The sequence below is a fragment of the Parambassis ranga genome, chromosome 7 (assembly GCF_900634625.1).
Source record: "Parambassis ranga chromosome 7, fParRan2.1, whole genome shotgun sequence".
NCBI classification, from domain to species: domain Eukaryota; kingdom Metazoa; phylum Chordata; class Actinopteri; family Ambassidae; genus Parambassis; species Parambassis ranga.
Genome location: NC_041028.1, coordinates 9,575,251 through 9,593,857, shown reverse-complemented (window position 1 = coordinate 9,593,857; position 18,607 = coordinate 9,575,251). Strand labels below are relative to the sequence as shown.

At 42.7% G+C, this 18,607-nt stretch overlaps 1 protein-coding gene across 2 annotated transcripts in view; it reads left to right on the top strand.

Moving 5' to 3' along the window:
- Positions 1-18,607, top strand: part of znf385a (zinc finger protein 385A) — a 52,605-nt gene that overhangs the window by 10,681 nt on the left and 23,317 nt on the right. The gene's annotated exons all lie outside the window — the stretch shown is intronic.

The following is an 18,607-nucleotide window of genomic DNA, read 5'->3' as shown; positions in this document are numbered from 1 at the left end:
AGGGAAGTCTATGAAGCAAGCACAGAATGGAAGAGCATGACTGAAGGAATGGTGTAGGAGGACAGAGACTTAAGGGGTGAGAGAAGAAATAAAGGAGCAAACAGTGAGATGAGAGATTTTCTTTTTTTTTGGTCACAGCGATGGCTCCGGGGAGAAATCTATGATGTCTTCCAATGGCATGCAGCTGCAGTATCTCTGTTTAATCTGACTCATGCAATGAGGAAATGTGAGCAGTAAATCTGACACATTATTGGTAATGTCATACAGCTCTGCCTGAACTTATAACCACAAGGACATCTCAGTATGTGTCCTCACCCAGTCAAACACTTTACTATGACTAACTGCAGCCGCAATGAATGAATAAACAAATGAATAAATGCCACTAGCTTTTGCTGTAAGCCTAAAGTTACCTTTTAATCCTTAATGTTACATGAACCAATTAAAATAGCCTAAACCTCCACACCTAACACCTTCCAAATAAATCTCTTCCAATGTGTCCTGATGGTGTATACTGGTTGATTAGGTCTGGTGATAAAAACAGTGGCAGTAGACTGAGCTCAGACCTGCCCTCTGTGGCATCTTGCCAATTGACAGCTACTGTGGCTACAGCTAGCAGAAGGATTCTTTGGAATAGTTTTAGCTCAGTCTTGGATGAGAGCCGGGGAAGCCTCTCTAGCAGGTAGTTATGGGATTCGCGTGGTGCAGGACTTAATGGACGCGTCTGGTATGCACACCTGTCTCTAAACAAGTTCTCCACTGAACAAGCACAGAAAGCCCTACCCACCAGATAGAAAGAGAAAAAGAGGGGGGAGGAGGGAGGGAGAGAGAGAGAGAGAGAGAGAGAGAGAGAAAGGAGAAGGGGCTCTGCCAGGACCTGCACCACAGCTCCCTGCCATTGCCTGGGGGAGGAGAGAGGGAGGATTGGGAGGGTGAGGTGCCAGAGATGTGGATTAGAAGGCTATAAGGGACACCAGGGTAAATAGGTAACTGAGGTCAATCACTTATGTTTCTAGGTTTATTTTGTTGGTGGTTTTAGCCACATGCTTCTGAAAGGCACACAGCAGTAGTGGGTGGAATTCTAGACTGAATTTTCAATGTCTCACTGTCAGTAATGCACTGGAAGTCTCTAATATGGGATGCATGGATGATCATATGTTCTACACAGCTCCTAAATAACACTCAGACAGTGGCGGTTAATGTGGTTCAAAAGAGCACCGATGAAATGAAACAAATGGGAGGCAGAGAGGAGGAAGGAAACAAGCATTTCCATAAAATTAGCATAGTCAGGATTGGCCCGATGAGACAGGACTAACAGCGTAAACATAAGACACTTCACTTTGCATTCTTCACATCTGAATAATGTTGGTTAATGGTTGAGCTTGCTTTATTAATTAAGTGTCAGGGGTTTGACAGCGTGTCAGAGAACAACAGCCCAAACCTACAGTAACAGCAGTGTTTCTGCCCCCATCCTAAATCTTCTCATTTGTGCCTGTGATAGCTTGTGTAAATGTGAGAGATTGTATTTACAGTAACACCGAAGATGAGTTTTTGTCTCTGCTGGGCCAATAATCACCAGCCAGCCACTGCCACAAATCTTCATTAGAGGATTAGCCTGCAAGGAGACAGCTTGTGTTCTTTTGCTTTTATTGGTGGCCCTGCATCCACTGCACTCAGCATGGCTTTCTCCACATCCCTGTCTCCTCTGCTTTAACTTGTGACGAAGGCTTCAGCTCACCTGAGAATCACACACACTCACAAACACAGATGACCTACACACACTCTTTGTAGCATTTCATTTGTCTCAGTCTCCCCTGTCTGTCCCTGTCTTCATCCCACGTATGCTCTAACCCATATGTATATGTAATATTCACACATGCTGTCAGCTTGTTCCCTTGAGGTGCATCAGCTGCCCGGTGGGCACTCATACTCAAGACAGAACAAATTAAGGTCACAGCAGGGAGAGCCAAGCCAGCAAAGGACAACACGATCTGCCAGCGTGTCTGTGCATGCATGTGTGTGTCTGTGTGTGTGTGAGTATATTTTTTTTGTCTCCTCCGACCTCTAAACAGTGGCATGACTCCAGAGAGAGCCGTTGTCAAATGGCTGCTGTTCCATTCAAAGGACGCTGACCCTCATTGCACCATTTTGCAGGATAAAAGGTGCCATCCCCCCCACCTTAGAATTTGGGCTAGAAAACAGAATGTTTCTGTGAAGGCACTTTGATATTACCTGATCAGGACCAGATTAAATTCCCCCCTGTGTCTTGAACTGTCTCATTCATGCCTGTTAGTTTTCCTGGTGTCTGCAAAGAGAATATTTGAATTTAAAAAAAGCAAAACACTTAAAAGCAGATGTTGTTTTAGCATCTGCTAAAATTTGAAAAATTAATCTTCTATATTGCCTTGATTGTGCAGGTAGAAATTACCAACCCAGAACACCGTAGACCAAGATGAAGTGTAACATGCCTTAAAGAATATAAGCATCACCAGAAAATCCAAACAACTCCAAATTAACATTTTCTAAAAAAAAATGTTCTTGTTCTTGTACGCTTGTACATCCAGTTAAGTGTTCATATCTCTCATAGCAGTAAAAATATCCCTCATCAAGATAACACATGCCTCCGTTGTTGGTGTTTTGATGTTCTCTATATGTTTATTATTAGTATACCATATTTTTTCATTAGTAAAAAATATTAGCATTTTATTAAAGATAAAATAAGCTAAATTTATCTGGTATTTTTCTCACTCTTTGCTGTGGTAATGTCTCCTGTAATGGAGCATCTCTAAACTCAGTTTGTTTGTGTGTTTCTCCTGCTGACCTTGTGAAGGTCGAAGAAGCTTTTACAGTATTTCATCACATGTTGATCACTGCAACTCATTCAGAAGTAGGTCAAAAAAATCAATGCCATGCCACGTTCGAAGTGCCGTTGCACAGCCTCCACCATTTTCTAGAACCCATATCACATAACCCATGTCCCATCCTCTTTTTACCAGTTAGTCAGTTTTAGTGTTGATTTTACTGATTACTTTGAAAGCATTTCATGGCCTGGTGTCCCTGTATACTACTGGTTTGCTGCAGGCATATAAGCATCCTCGGTAGGGTTCTTGTGGCTGTCCCTACAACTCGGGTCAGGAGCACACAGATCCTGGTGGGTCCAAGAGTTCCAGAAGGCTCGTCTCTGTCAGTCCAAGCTTTAGACCTCCCCTCAAGGGCAGTATCGTATTCTGCCTGACTGTGCGCGCCTGTGTAATCCATAGCTGCAGGGAGGGTGACCTTCACAGCAGGCAGCCTAACAGCAGGCTGCAACGCATGCACTCAGTGAAGAGGACAAGCTGGACAAAAAGGGTGCTGGGGGCAGGACATCGCAGTTCTTAGATAATTACCCCTGCTGCACATGTGCTTGCTCACAGTGCAGCTGATAAGATGAATGTTAATGTGTAATTTAATGAAAAGACAGAATTGAAAGAAATGTGTCCTCATCCATTCACTGTTCAAGCCACTTACTGCAGTCACCTCTGCATCACAGGCAAAATGCTATTTATCACTTCAGATTAGCTATATGCCGTCTGTGCACTGTGCTGTTGGAGCAAAGGTGAAGCCAGAGCCAGAAAAAGTTATTGACAGTTATGTGAGGAGATGACGCAGCCAAATAAGTCTGTGCTCATGAATGATGCATGTCCCCACTGGCCCTGATGGAGAAAGAGAGTGAGGCTGGATGACAGCTGGGGTGCTGTGTGTGCATGGTGCAGAACAAGGTGAGACTCTTTATGGTTCAGCCCGCCCATGCCCCCCCTCTTTGCCTTCTAACATTCTATTATTTTACAAATATTCACAAAATCATGAGTTCTCAGTGGAACAGTTATTCTTTACACTCTCCCCTCAATAGCCACATTGACCTTAACCATAGTGTTGCTCCAGTGCTCTGTCTCTCTCTTTCTGTCTCCCTCTTTTTCTGTGCCTTTCCTCCATTCTCTTCTCCCCTTGCTCCATCATCCTTCCGAGCCCCCCCTGCATTGCTCCTCCTCTCCTTTAGAGTCTCCCTCTCACTGAGCCCCTGTATTTTCGTCAGTAACAATCACTGTATTTTCCATCTCACTGCCCTGCACTGCCGCAGTCTGAGACTCTGATAGCAGAATGGAGAGAGATGAGAGTAAATGGGGGGTGGGAGGTGTGCAGCACGCAGGACACAAACAGGAAAGGCTACATAATGGTTTGTTGTCGTCGTCACTGTAGCGTCACATCTGTCTGTCCCTTTGGCTGTAGCTAGCACACGCAGCTCCATCTGCCTCCCTGGTCTCAGCAGACTCACACACACGTTCATAATGACATGTGTAAGAATGCAGAATGCATTCTTACACATGGAAATGATAATGGGTGCCACACCACTTTTAGAAAAAGAATAAGGAATAAGAAGTAATACATTTTAGCTAGGATGACCAAATCGTTCCTCTGAAGGTAGTTAAAATTAAGAATCCCTCCAAATAGTACATTTGCAGCCTTTGATACTCACATGACATTTCATCACAGGACACATTTTCAATAGAAGCCACTAGGCATCAACTTGGGTTCAAATGAAGACAGTTGTTTCCTGTGGCTGCTGTGTTATTGCAGCTGATGCTCTTTGTCATCTTCTTTAGACAAATCCATCAACACACACACACATACACTGTACATATGTCAGCATTGGCCTCAGGGTCTGCATCAATATTCATTGAATCTGAAACTCTGGCTTGTCCTGTTTGCTTGGTTCAAGACAGACCAGAAAGGGTATTACTTGGAGGATAATTGCCGGTGATAAACTACCTCTTCAGGCGTGGCTACATTGATTTAGACATAGTGTTTGTGTAAGGGAATGTAACAGTGATAGATCTCAACACTTTACAAACAGACTCTGCAAGCATTTGAATAAAACATTGTGCATAGGAACGACATCATTGGGGAAAGCCATTAACTCTCAGATTAGTAGCAAGTGGCTAATGGAGTCAGTCAGTGTGTAAAGCTGTGCAGCCCTCCAACACTCAAACAAACACATCAATCTGAGTAACAGTGTGTGTCAACATGCTTCATGATTACCATGCTAATCCCAGAGCAACACACTGGAGACCAAAGGAGATCATTACAATCAGACAAGTCAAATTTCATTTTCATACACACGTTATTTTACAGGCCATGGGTGAAACGGTTTAAGACAATTAGAGGCACACATACGCAGAAACAAATAATACATCTCAGCAGTTGCTATTCACGCACCCATTTTATAGCACTTCAGCAGTAATGTCATGTAAATGTGTTGAGAGTGTTAGAGATTATACGGTGTGGAGCAGGGAGTACCTGGGGGGTAGCAGAGGACTGTAGCGTATGTGAGTGAACTGGTGTGTTTGCATGTTCGCTGGGTGCATCGAGATTTTTATTTATAGCCCCAAATCAAGTCTATTTATTATCAAATGACAATTAAAAATTATAGCAACATGTCTATCAGACCAGTAAAAACATGTCTTGTCAAGAGCATGGCCATTACTCGAAGGAGGATGGGGCAGCGCTCATGAATTCTTCTTGTATAAGATATTGACTCGATATTGATCCAGTTTTGTAGCCAAAGTACAACTAAACTATCAGTGGAATGTGAGGTTAAAAGGTTTACGTGGCTCTCATAAATTAAATATTACTGGACATGCTTAAATATTCATAAAGATACAAAAACAACAAAAAACAGTAAAATAAAACGGAAATATTAAATGGGAGGAACTCTGTTTCCATTATTTACACATACATTGTTCCAGTTTAAATCCAATGAATTCTGACACATTGTCAGGCTTTATCATACAACAGCTGTATGTGGGCAGTTGCTGCAACACTTTTCATTTTCTAATTTTAGGGCACGCTGAAGCAATTTATAGCATTTAATGAGTCAGGTTTTTTACATGGCATGTTGACAATCGAGTTGCAGTGCTGTGCAGATTCTGCATACCCATGTGTGCTTGACGTCTTTCATTGTCACCTGGCCTCCTTGGGACAGAAATGTGCTGGCATTGCACATGCTAGTCTCACACATACACACTCACTCACCATGGTACCATTGGGCTGTCTTCCAATATTAATACACAAAGCTGATGATGCTGTGGGACTGCATGCATGTCACACTGCCACAGCAGAGCAAAGAGAGGAAGAAGGGGAGGGGGTGTTAATTTCAGATGCATGGCATGTGGAGTTAGGATAACCATCTTTTCTGCAGCTCCTCTCCATCACATGGTTTGTTCACTTGCCATTTACTGCAGAGAAGGAGAGGAACTGTGGAAGAGAATAGCAAGAGCAATGGAGGAAGGGGTGGAGGAAGGGGTGGAGGAGGTGCTCGGTGATGCGGGGGATGAGGGAGTAGATGTGAAGGAGTTGAAAATGCAAGTACAAGAATAAATGGAGAGAAAGAATAAAGCAAAAATATTCTGTATGCAGAGAAGAGAGGACATGGGCTAAGACACACACGTCATGCCCCTACAGTGCACAACAACAAAAATCACCATAAAATCAATGCAACATGATTTTATTATGTAAATGTGTCATACAGGCAGAGCTTCTCTTATGAAACACTGTTACTGCCTTGATACGTGTCATGGGCTATGACTGTAGCTTTAAAACACACTTATTCAATCAGACTATTCCCAGCTCTCTGCATGGGGTCACAACCAAACCAAACTGAGATGCACAGAAATGAAGCTGAATCCCAATCCTCCCTTTGCCTCTGCTTCCCCATTTTAAATCCTAATTCCTCCCCCCTTATCTGTCTTCAACCCCCACTTCCACCACAGTCTCTCCCTCTCTCTCTCTCCGTGTCTCTCTGGCTGGCTCTACGTCCAGTATATGGAGCAATTACAGAGATGATATCCACTGTCAGTCAGCAGCTCACAGATGAAGCCGGGCCTCTTTAACATGCTAATGGAACGCCAGATTCAATCAGGGCTTTGTATGGCAGAGGGGAGGGCAGCACTGCTCATTAAAAAATAAATCATAATAACAATGAGGCCTAGCCTGCAAAGGCAAGCAGCACCTAAGCCTTAGCGTTGAACTCTCTCTCTCTTTTTTCTTCTCGGCTCTCTCAAAAAACTCAGCTGCCCCTCTTTTTTCAACCCCCCCTCCCCTTATTTAGACTGACTACGTCACTGAATGGCAGTAGTGGATGGCATGGAGACGGGTGTGAGAGAGGAGGAGGTAGAGGACAGGCATAGAGCGTGAGGGTGCACAGACTCCCTGAATCATCAGATAAACAAAAGACTATGTCAAGTCAGCACTCTGCCTAATCAAAGTTCGTCAGTCTTTCTGTCTCTACTTACTGTCCAATGAAGGCTCTAAACACACAATAATCCACTTTTGTATGCACTGCATGGTTACACCAATAAGTCTGTAAACACCTAATAAGAGTTAGGAGATCATGACAGGAGAATTTATTTTCCCATAATGGAACTTAACTACCAGACCCTCCAGCTTTGAACACTCTCAGCGTCTCTCAAACTCCCAGCTTTAGAAATATTTAGGCGTTATCCTTTTCCAAACACTAAACAAGATAACCCTAACTTCTTAGACTCCCTTCAGAGCTACACATATGTTTTCACAAGCTGAGTACTCCCTCTTCCTAATTTTGATGCACACATTCTGTGGAGTTGCTTTTTAGTGATAATACGAATCTCCATTTGCAAACCAGTGTTACATCACCAGGTGTTCCTGCTGCCTTGTTGTAGGCTATGCTTTGAATGAGCACACCTACAGTAAGGTGCCCTTAAATGTCACAGAGAACAGAGGAAACGGAGGTCAGAACATTTGCTTCAGCTGTGTTCCTCTTCACACAGCTCTGATGTAATTCAGCTGTCACTTTTAACAAGCATATTGCACCACGTTCAGCGTCTGATAGCATTACTACTCTCATTACTATGCTCCTTTGGATAGCTTTTCAAAAGGCAAGCACTCCTTTCATCCGTGGTGCACTTTGTTTAAGATCTCTTCATGGAGGTGTGATTCATGGATGCTCAGTTCCTCTTTATTCATCAAGCATCAATACTTGAGAAGGTAAGTTTGTGTGTGCAAGCATGTGGTTCTTGTGTCAATAGATCCAAGATTTATTACAGCCAAGATCCACCAGAGCTTGCTGAATAATGTATCACCTGCTATCATGGAAAAATATGCTGAATATGCCTCAGCTGAATGTAAAGGTGTGAGAGGTGGGATGAAAAAGCCTGAAGCTTGCTCTCAACTTTGCTTCTATGTGTGAGACAACAGAAAGGAAACACTGCACTCTACGTTTGACAAATGAGCTCAGGTCTAGTTCAAGGATGCTTCCTTCCTTCATATAATGAGCTATGCCAGGGGAATTAGAGACCACAGAGGGACTTTTTGTGTGTGTGTTCAAAAACAGAAATAAAAATATGTCAGCAAACACATTCAGCTCAGCGTTTTCAAATCTCACATCTTGTTTTAATCTTTAAAAGTGCTTGATAACTTGCTCTCTGAGCGTGCACACCTCAGGTGATGGATGCTGATTTAAACAAAAGTGTCATCTGTGGTCACACCAATGACAAGTGACATTACAGAGGAGACCTTCCAGCACTTAAAAAGATTGGGCTGTGGTAGAAATGCCCTGGGATGGACAGAGAGCAGCGTGTTAGAGGACATGCTTGTTGTTAGGGTACTCCATATTCATAGACGATACACTGCAGGGCTTAAATGAAAGCAGTGGTTTGTCAACCACATAAAGTCTCCTCCCCCTCTTTATTAGGCTGATAGCATTTTGCCCTCCACCCTCCTTCGGGAATAGGAGTCAATGAAATGGACTGGCAAACACTGGCAGGGGCACGTTATAGTCAGTGTTCTTCAAACAATAAGGCTGTATATTTTTCAGTTCCTAACATTTGCATTTTCTGACCCATCTTGCCTCCTCCTCTTCCTCCTCCTCCTCCTCTTCTCCTCAGGCTGGGGGTCTAATCTGAGAAACAATCTGGTGTCTTTGTTGCTCTTCTCCGAAGTGTATATGGGTTTATCCACCTGTTTGTGGTTGAGTGATAGAATTTCATACCTGAGGGCGCTGGTCTGTGGGAGGTGCATGGGAATAAAGTCACTGGCTATTGTTCCACCTGGGTGTGTGACCACAGCCTTGAATAAAGGAGGTGGGGGAGGAGATGGGGGAGAAAAGAAGGAGTATACGTGGGGGCTGGGTGGCAGGAAAAGATATGGGAACAGATTTGAGCAGGCTGCCTGGAGGAAAAACAACAGACAGCAGCGGCCAGGTGGGGAGAGAAGGTTACATGTCCTGGTGTTCTGCTCTCTCAGACGAAGAATGTCACCTTGTCCTCCTTCCTTCTGCCTCTCTCTTTTTTCTGGTTGTGTATCTCCTCATACTCCTGCTCACATTGCAGTGCACCACTGTAGACACTATGTATTCTCTCTCCTTTCTGCATAAGCTGCTGGTGCAGTGGATTACTGTCTCTCAACAGACAAAACAAAGTAATGCCTTGCTTCCTCCTTCATAGCATTCCAGCAGTCCATCCATCACTGACTCAGACAGTGCCTACAGCGAGTGATATTCAGGCACATCTCTTATGGACAGAGACTGCGATCGTCTTACCAACCTGACTGGCTTTTGGCCGGGGGAGGAGGAATGTTACATTACAAAAGGAAAATACATAAAAAGATAGAAACCTGAGAAAGACATGAGCAGACAGAAGGGAATTTAACAGAGGACAGGGGAGGAATGTAGAAGCTGCTGTGAAGGTGCTGGTCTGTTTTGCTTTCAGTGTAATCATTATTAACTTGCTGTCCCCAAAGCCTCTGAAATGGCTGGGCTCTATGTTTTTATGTGTTTGTTTCACCCCAGTGCTCTCTAGCAGAGTTTACAGACAAGCCTTTATATTGCCGAACACTTGTTGCTTCTTGGCTTTGAAAAGGTCACTTACTTCTTCACATGGAATGCTAGATTATATAGACGGCTTAAATTCACATTAACTGCAAATTATTTAATGGTGACTTTAGTTCTGTACTCCTTTAAGAATCCATTAGCAAACTAAGGTTATATAAAATATTGTTGCCTTTGTGGGTCAGCGTTTGTGCTAACAAATTAGGAAGCTATTGTAAGCTGATGGCCTGACAAGGCTGACCACACAGGTGTGTGTGTGTGTGTGTGTGCGCGCGCTCAAATGTGTGTGTTTGTTTCACACTGACCGTCTCTCTGTGTGAACACTGTAGCTTCGCTGTCTGACTTGTCTCTGGATTGTGCCTGTGTTGAGCTGCACAGTGCTGTTCTCTCTGTGTTCTCATCATCTCTGCCTGTCCCCTCCCATTAACCCTGACAGCTATTTGTCTGTCATGATTGACCTCAAAACAGCACAAACACTCACTGTCAACCACCACACGAACACACATACACACACATTGCTGAGCCTTGCACTGCAAAATCATTTTGTGCCTGGGCTATAGTTGGTGCTATGGAGATAAACATCAGGTTGGAATGCTCAGTAATGAGTCAGAGGCCAATTCAGACATATTTCCATTAAGTCTATTAATCCTGTGCTGAATGGGCTTGTGCTAGTTGTAACATGAAGCCCAGCGTACGGCTACTCCACCAACACATCATCATTATCACTGTTGTCATTGATTTAAGGTGGAACACGGGCACAAACCATACATCGATCACATTGGGAGTAATAGAGAAATATAATTTTACCAGCACACCTTAAATGCTTTCAAATGGAAAGATACAACATATCCAGCCTTAAAGGGAGCAGATTTAGTTTTGTACAGCTGATCAAAACATATCTAAAGTATCTAAGGAATCAGGAAGAGCCTCCACCAGAGAGATCAGCCCATTAAATCTGTGTGTGCATGTTAGTGCGCGAGTGGCCTTTTGTGTTTGTTCATTCCGCCAGCACACAATCCCTCACCCCGCAAGTAACAAAAGCCAACAGCCTCCAAAAGTTCATTTGCTGGCCGACAAGGAGCCAGCAGGAGATTTATCTGAAGGATTAAAGGGGTGTGCATCTGCTTCTGTGGCTAAAGCACGTGCTCTGGTCCTTGTGTATATGCATGTGTGTGCGTGCGCGTATTCCAGACAGTTTTGGAGTTATGGTCCGTCAGCCAATAATAGGTAAGCAGGGGCATCAAAGACAGGTTGTTCTCACCTCATTCCATCCCATTATCTTTGCATTACACCTCATCCCTTAGAGCCAATCTTTCTGCTCTCCATCTTTCTTGGAATCCCCAGTCAGCTCCTCTGTGTCTACCAAAGAGACAGACTGGCAATTAAATCCTCCCAACCTTGATTCAGCTACTTAAGAGAGATCAAGGTAGGATCTTTTGGGGGGCTTTTTAAGGCCTGCCAGTGTCATATTATCTCACTAGGGTGTCATTAGCTCCCTATCCAGTCTGTCATTAAACACAATGTTGCCCTTTGGGAGGTGGAGCATTTACTTTGTCTTATATGAAGCATATTTAATGCATATGTTAGAAATCTTTTGAAACAACCCCTTTTAGCTGTGTGTGTGTGTGTGTGTGTGTGTGTGTGTGTTTTTCTATTGTCACAGAACAATTTAAACTATGCTAAGCTGTTTTAACTTTGTGTGACCTTCATGTTGTTGCCATTTATTTATTCCAGCCACTTAGCATAATACCTACCATACATGCTGCAGCCTGTACTTTATCTGTATTTTACAGTACAATAAAATAGCAAAATAGCTGTTCTCTAAATTGGTAGGTTGTGTAAAATCTGAAAGATCTACAATTAGAAGAGAAAGTTTAACCCCCTACCTACAGACTCAGGAATGTGCACAAACACTGTGCAGTTAGGCTGCACTGATGTTAGCAAAAATATTCAGAGCATTTTTAACACCATTTAGATTACATTGCTGACCTTGCACTTTGTGTTGTGATTGTGTGTGTGAGTGCTCTCATACTTGAACAGCTACTGCATTTCAACATTTCTCACCTCCCTTTATACACCGTTTTACACCAGCTAAACACTCATCCTGTCAAAAAGATAAACACATACCTTACATGCTACACAAATGCAAACAGCTAGGCTATCTAGCTCTCATTTGTGGCACTGAAACAAGTTTTAGCTTCTCCCGTTTCACCTGCATAATCCAAACTATTAAACCGTAGCATAACACCAGCAGTTCCAGGCAGCAAATCAAACAGATCTTTATCTCTACATACCTTGTATGCATGCATTAACCTTCATAGGAAACTGGAAATTAGCATACCATGATTAGAAAAGATTGGAAAGATAACGTTTGGGAGGAGGTTGTATTTTTTTTTTCATAATATTTTTTTAGGAACTAAATAAAACAAGTTACTGCTTTGAGAATTACAGAGGGGCCAGCAGCACACTCTTGTGGTGACTGGCAGTCAAGCATGCTCTTGTTTTGCATTGTTTTACATTCCTGGCATACGAAACTTTATCGTGTGACTTGCAGCAATCTGCAGGCCTTGGTGCACCCAGTGCTTCCTCTGATGAGCCACATCACTACCTGTGAGTCAGACACAGTGAGTCCATAATTCATTCGTAGCAGAGGCAGAGGCAGTTATCTGGAGGAAGGATGCTGCTGCCACAGCTGTCTGTGAAGAGAGCATCCAGGCAAGTAAACAGCTCAGGATACAGCCAGCAGTCAAACTATGGCTAATGACGTGCTCAGTGCTTTCTTTGCACAGTGAGATCTTGAGGTGACAAGTACAGTCATGTTCAATTCTATCTACAAAACATCATAAATCATCTGATTGTAGTGGGTCCTAGTATTATGCAAATACAGCCTCAAACAACTTTTGTCAGCATGACATTATTTATTTAGCAAAAATGTGGCCGAAAACATACTAAGTACCCCCAGTGATTTGATATTTTATAATCTAGCTTTAGCAGCAATAACTTGAAATAATGGTTTTCTGTATGACTTTATCAGTCTCTCACATCGCTGTGGAGACATTTTCTTCACAGAATTGCTTCATATCATTGAGGTTTTAGGCAGTTGTTTATACAAGGTGCCCAGGTGGTGGTTGTTGAGATGCAAACTTCAGTTGTGCTTTTTGCTTTTTAAACAGAAGACGCTTCTCCTGTAGGCTCTGAGATGTAGCTTTTGGGTTTTTTATATTTTTTAAACATTGCATGGTTTGACCTTGGAATGGATGGAAAATTCACTCTTTCCAAATTGTTTGGAAATGCTTTTATAACCCTGTCCAGACTGATATGCAGCAACAATTGCTTCTCTAGCACCATAGCTCGTGTCTTTCCTTTTTTTTTTCTTCCTTTTTTCCCTTTTTTGGCTAAATACATAATGTGATGGTGAATGTATTTATATGTTGATTATATGCTCCAAATCAGAAAATGAGAGCTACATATGTAGAGGTAAAGTAAAACATAGTGTTATGTGTTATGATAAACACAACTACAGGCAGATGTGTGAGTTAGAGAAATTGGGCTTTTGGGGCTGTGTTGAACATCTCTCCATAAGTGTAAAAACAGGAGCACTGAGGTGATAGTAGGAGAGGTAAATTCAATCGTTTGGAAAACTCTCAGTGTGTACACACACACGGTACATGCAATCGCCCCCTGTGTGTGTGTGTATTGTTGTGTAGGCATTCTTATGGTGGATAGAAAGACACAGAAAGTGACGGGTGAATGAGAGAGGATGACATGCAGCAAAGAGCACAAGCTGGAATCGAGCTTGCACCACTGACCGCAGCCACAGATCAAGGGGCTTTGCTCAACCACACACCTGGGCGCCCTGAATCAGTTAACCTTTGTGTAAAACTTCTTTTTCCTTTGGGCCTCTGGCACCGCTTGTAGTCCTGTTGATTGTGCTTGTGGTCAGAGGAAAGGGAGCTACAGTGTCCTGCTGGGTCTGAGACTGGAAGGGAATATGGAAAAGGCTGCATTTTTATTTGCCCTCCCCCACTTTTTACATTATGTCCACACTCTATCATACTGCCTCCATGGCTGAAATGAATTTGTTATTGCTCTACACCTGGGCACAGCTGTGTACAGCACTGAATTCACACTGTGCCAATCATAAGGGAGACGAGAAGGAATCAGGCTGAGGGATAAGAAAGACTGTAAGACAAATACAGACAGATATATGGCCAGCTCTCAGCTTCACACTACAATCTGACCACAAAAACTGCATTCATAAAAAGCAATGAAATAGTGTGTATATATATATATTTCTGCCATTAGTTAGTCAATGTGCAAGCCGCATCCTCTGAACTGTCAGCAAATGGATTTAAGAGCTGCTAATGGTTTGAGCCTTGTGAACTCTTACGTCTGCCAATGTCTGTGTGAGTGTTTGAAAAAGGAAGTTTGACAAGAAGCTATGTTGGGGTCATGTTCAGGAAGCTCCCAGTGCTCCCCGGTCTCTTTAAATCATCTCACTGACTCAGAGTTTTCTCAATAATGTAAGCCAAAGGCGGGTTTTCTCAGGATTTAGAGGCTGAAATCTCAATGCATCCCTCACACTAGGTCAGTAAAGTTAGTAATATTCCAATCTAACAGCACTGACTGAGGGTCTCTCCCCTCTGGGCCATGAACAGGACAGGTGCCTGCTTCACAACCCGGCACTTGGCAACCTCACTGTTGGTACCTCCTTCTCCCTGCCTCCACTGCCAACAGCTCTGGCACATCTGTGCGTGTCCAGCCTGGTTGGTGCCAACTACCCTGCTGCCATTGTTCTCTCCTGAATGCACCCAACGCCCATGGGAAAGAAGGCTGAACGCAGTGTGGCACAACCTACACAGCCGGTTAGATAATCTTAAGACATGAAAGGATTCTCTTAGCCTAGATTTTAGAAACAGTCTTTTGTCTTGGATGCAGACGAGGAAAACACCATCGGGTGTTTTCTCATGCGATTCTTCCCACATCAGCTTTTTCAAGACGGTTTACTGGAGTGAACACAACCCTGCAGAAGCATAATAACCTTCTACATATTTATTGTTGAAATGACATATGGTAATATATAAAACAATTAATAGAGCCTCATATAAAGACGATCACATGAAACCAGCCTTCTTTAGAATTCCATCCTTTTTTTCATTTTGATTTATGTCAGGAGTTTGAAATAGCTTTTAACTTTAATATTTGTATGATCCCTTGGGTCCTAATTTTTAAAACACAGGCCAAGGAAAGACAAAAAATAAACAGTGACCATATGTGAATGTTATTTCCCTCTTTACTTGTATTGTCAGTGTTGCCTACACTTGTTCACACCCAGGCACAGATAGCCACACACAGTCAGGGAATTAAATGTGTCACACGGAGAAATAGGATTGCAGAGCATTTAGTATTTGTGTGTGTGTGTGTGTGTATTTCCCATATATATGTATTTCCAAAGTGGAGGCAGGAAAGTAGCCAATAGCAGATTTATCAGGGCCACGCAGGCTGGCGAATTATTCCAAATAGGAGAATAAGTCACTTTCTCCTTTGATCTCTCTTCAGCCCCCTCTCTAATTTTAACCCTCCTTCCCCCCCATCTACACCATGTCTCTGCTGCAGCAGTTTACATTTTAACTGTTTCCTCTCTGCCTCCTCGTCTTTTTCGCTTTCTTACTGCATTTTTTAATGTGCGAGGACAGTACAGGAATATGTTGCCTATATTGTGTAACCCTGTGTGCAGAATTGAGTTATCTTTACACTGTTGTCTGTTATAAACTTAACCTGAAACATCTTACATATCATGCATATTGGTCTATACCCAGTGATGTATGAATTGTTAGCTAGACCTGCTGCCATGCTAACAATGCTAACAGACTTATCTGTGTTCAATGACCGAGCACTTTAACAGGTCAAAATAAAACTTTCCTCAAGGTGTTACTTCAACTGGAGATTTTTGGAAGGCAGCTTTTTTTCCAAGCAAGCAAAGTTAGTGCTATATAGCAGTGTGCTTTGTTGTGTTCTAGGACAGAAAGGCATTCCTGCCCTGGGTGTGTGTCAACATCACTGTTACGATGTGTGTGGACAGGTATGCTGCATACACAGCATACTCTGTTTTAAATTCACAGTGAGAAATGCATAAACATAACTCCCCTTATGCAATCTATTTATTATAATAATACAACTGTATTTTGATTACCATCCAATTTAATTGTAACTGTGACAAATAACATGTTCTTATTTCTGTATTCTGTTACTATACTTACTAATATGCACTGATACTCAATGCTGTCCACAGTCTAAAAAAAATTAAAAAAATTACCTTAGAACTTATTAAGATCCAAACCTGCTTCTCCAGAATCTGAACCATGCATGCAGACACACAAACAAGCCACTCCAAGCCTTCTGGCAGTGCCCCACAGGCTGCTTAAGCATTCTGATTATGGCCCATGTGAGCCTGGTAGGATTCCTGGCATGTCAGAGGGTTTAACAACATCCAAATCACTGTCCAAGTCATCTCAGTTCCTCCAGACAGCCCTGTCTGTCAATTTGTCTCACACAGACATTTGCTCAGATCAGGCTCCAACAGCCAGTGGGGAGAACAGATGAAAGGAATACAAGCATGCACAAAGAAAAGACAGTGTTTTGTCTTCACTTAGTCAAGAACAACAGGTTAGAGTTATTTCTTCCATTTATTCAACTCTTTTCCAGTTTCCAGTTTGGATTCATCAGTTAATCAATGAAATGTCCTCCACAATTCTCTTGTTTTATCTCTTCCCATTACAAGTGTTATAATTAGTAAGGAATTGTTGGTGCTAGTGTTGAAGCTCCACTTTACTGCACAGAGGTAGTAATGCTCTGTGGTTTGTGTGTTTTGTTTCTAAGAAAATGTTTGCTTGTTATGCAGAATTGAGCCAAATGAGACCATATACAAACATGTACTTATTTACACACTGAAAAACAATGCACCAGACCTTGCACAGGTCACATGCAGCCACACTGCTGCGCAAAAGAACACTTTGTTTGATTTACACTGTAAGAAGATCCCCAAAGAGAGATTAAATTAATGGGGTAATTACACACTGCAGCCACACTCTGATTTATGCACACTGTCAAACACACACATGCCTCCTCTCTTACACACACAGACACACACACATACATATATATCCCTGATGGGACAGACTCTGTCTTTTGCTCAAAGGACAGCAGCTCCTCTCTGTTCCTGTCTGGGCCTCGGCTCTTTTTTTACCTTCTCAGATTTCAGCTCCTCCTGCTGCAGTGGAGACACGTTCTGGTCTCCGGTCAACTAATCTGTATGTCTGTCTGCCAGACACTGCCTGACCCACTGCCAGTAACAGTCTCCATGCTCAAGAGCAGCCTCAGTAAAGAGCTGCAAACACTGCTCTGCAATTTCAGCAAACAGTGTCTCTCCTTTTCAGCAAAAAACACACATATGCTTACACACAGATGCAAACCATGCATCAAGATGTGGGACAGTGTTATGATGAATGCAGGCAGGAAGCACCACATTAGTCATGTTTGTAGTGGTGCAGCAAGAGAGGACAAGCAGCCTCCATCAGTCATGGAGGTAGTGGTGGAGGAGAAACAGCTACATGACCCATCCTCTCTCATCACCATAAACATTTAGGAAGAGCAAAGAAACATACATAGAAATTTGTACCAGGGCATACATTTTACTTTGGAACAAACACATTTTATATCAACATATAAACAGACATTTGTAGCTGAGACAAGTACAACAAACAAGTACAACCAGCTGAAAAACCAACAGGCATGAGGTCTTAACCTTGCTTCTAATGTTAAAGAATATTGTGTGCGAGCATGCTTTTAAGCATTCATACATGTGTTTGCGTGTGTATATTTGTGGTTTGTTCAGTGGAGGAAACTTACATGCCTAATGAGAGTTAATGATGCAGGCTTTTTCACCTCGAGGCCTACAGATGCGCAGCAGAAGGCAGCTGAGCTTCAGCTGAGACAGCATTTTCACTACAGTTCGACAAAGTCAGTCTTTTTCTCTCACTCTCTATAATCCAAACTTTGGAGACTCTATCTGGTACCAGCGCATTCTTTGGTACAGCAGTCACATTATTTTCTCTGATCACATTCACTTGACATAAAGCTCAGTGAAAATGCAGAGGTGTCAAATAATGCCCACATTACCATGTGAAAGTGTGGAGGCAGGTAGAAATGCATTGCAGTGAGAAGCAGAGCGAGGGACAGCAAGTAACAGAGCCAGAGAGTAGCTTATAGCAATCCCAAAAAGGAGAGCGGCAGAGCTTTAAGTCTCAGAGGAATTTGAAAGCCATAGAAATCCAGTTGTGGATATTAAGAGGCTTAATCTAAGAGCTTGCTGAGGCTGAGTTTTGCTGTGTGGGCCCCATCACTATCATCCTTGACAGAGGTTAAAGAGAAGACGAAGGAGGATAAGGAGAAGAGGAAGAGAAGCCAGATGGGAGCAATGACGAGGGGAACTATGTATCATTAAGGCTCTCATGTTTTTAAAGGAGAATTAACCCTGGCATAATGCGTGTGTGTGTCTGTGTGTCTTTGTGTGTGTGCCCTTGCAGTGCTGTTTGTAAATTAACTATAAAATCCAGTCAAACAGTGTTTTGGAACCAGTTAAAGCCAGAGAACATGTGTAAGGCATGAGTAGAGGAATCAGAGTCTATGATTTATTCACGTGGTAATGAGACA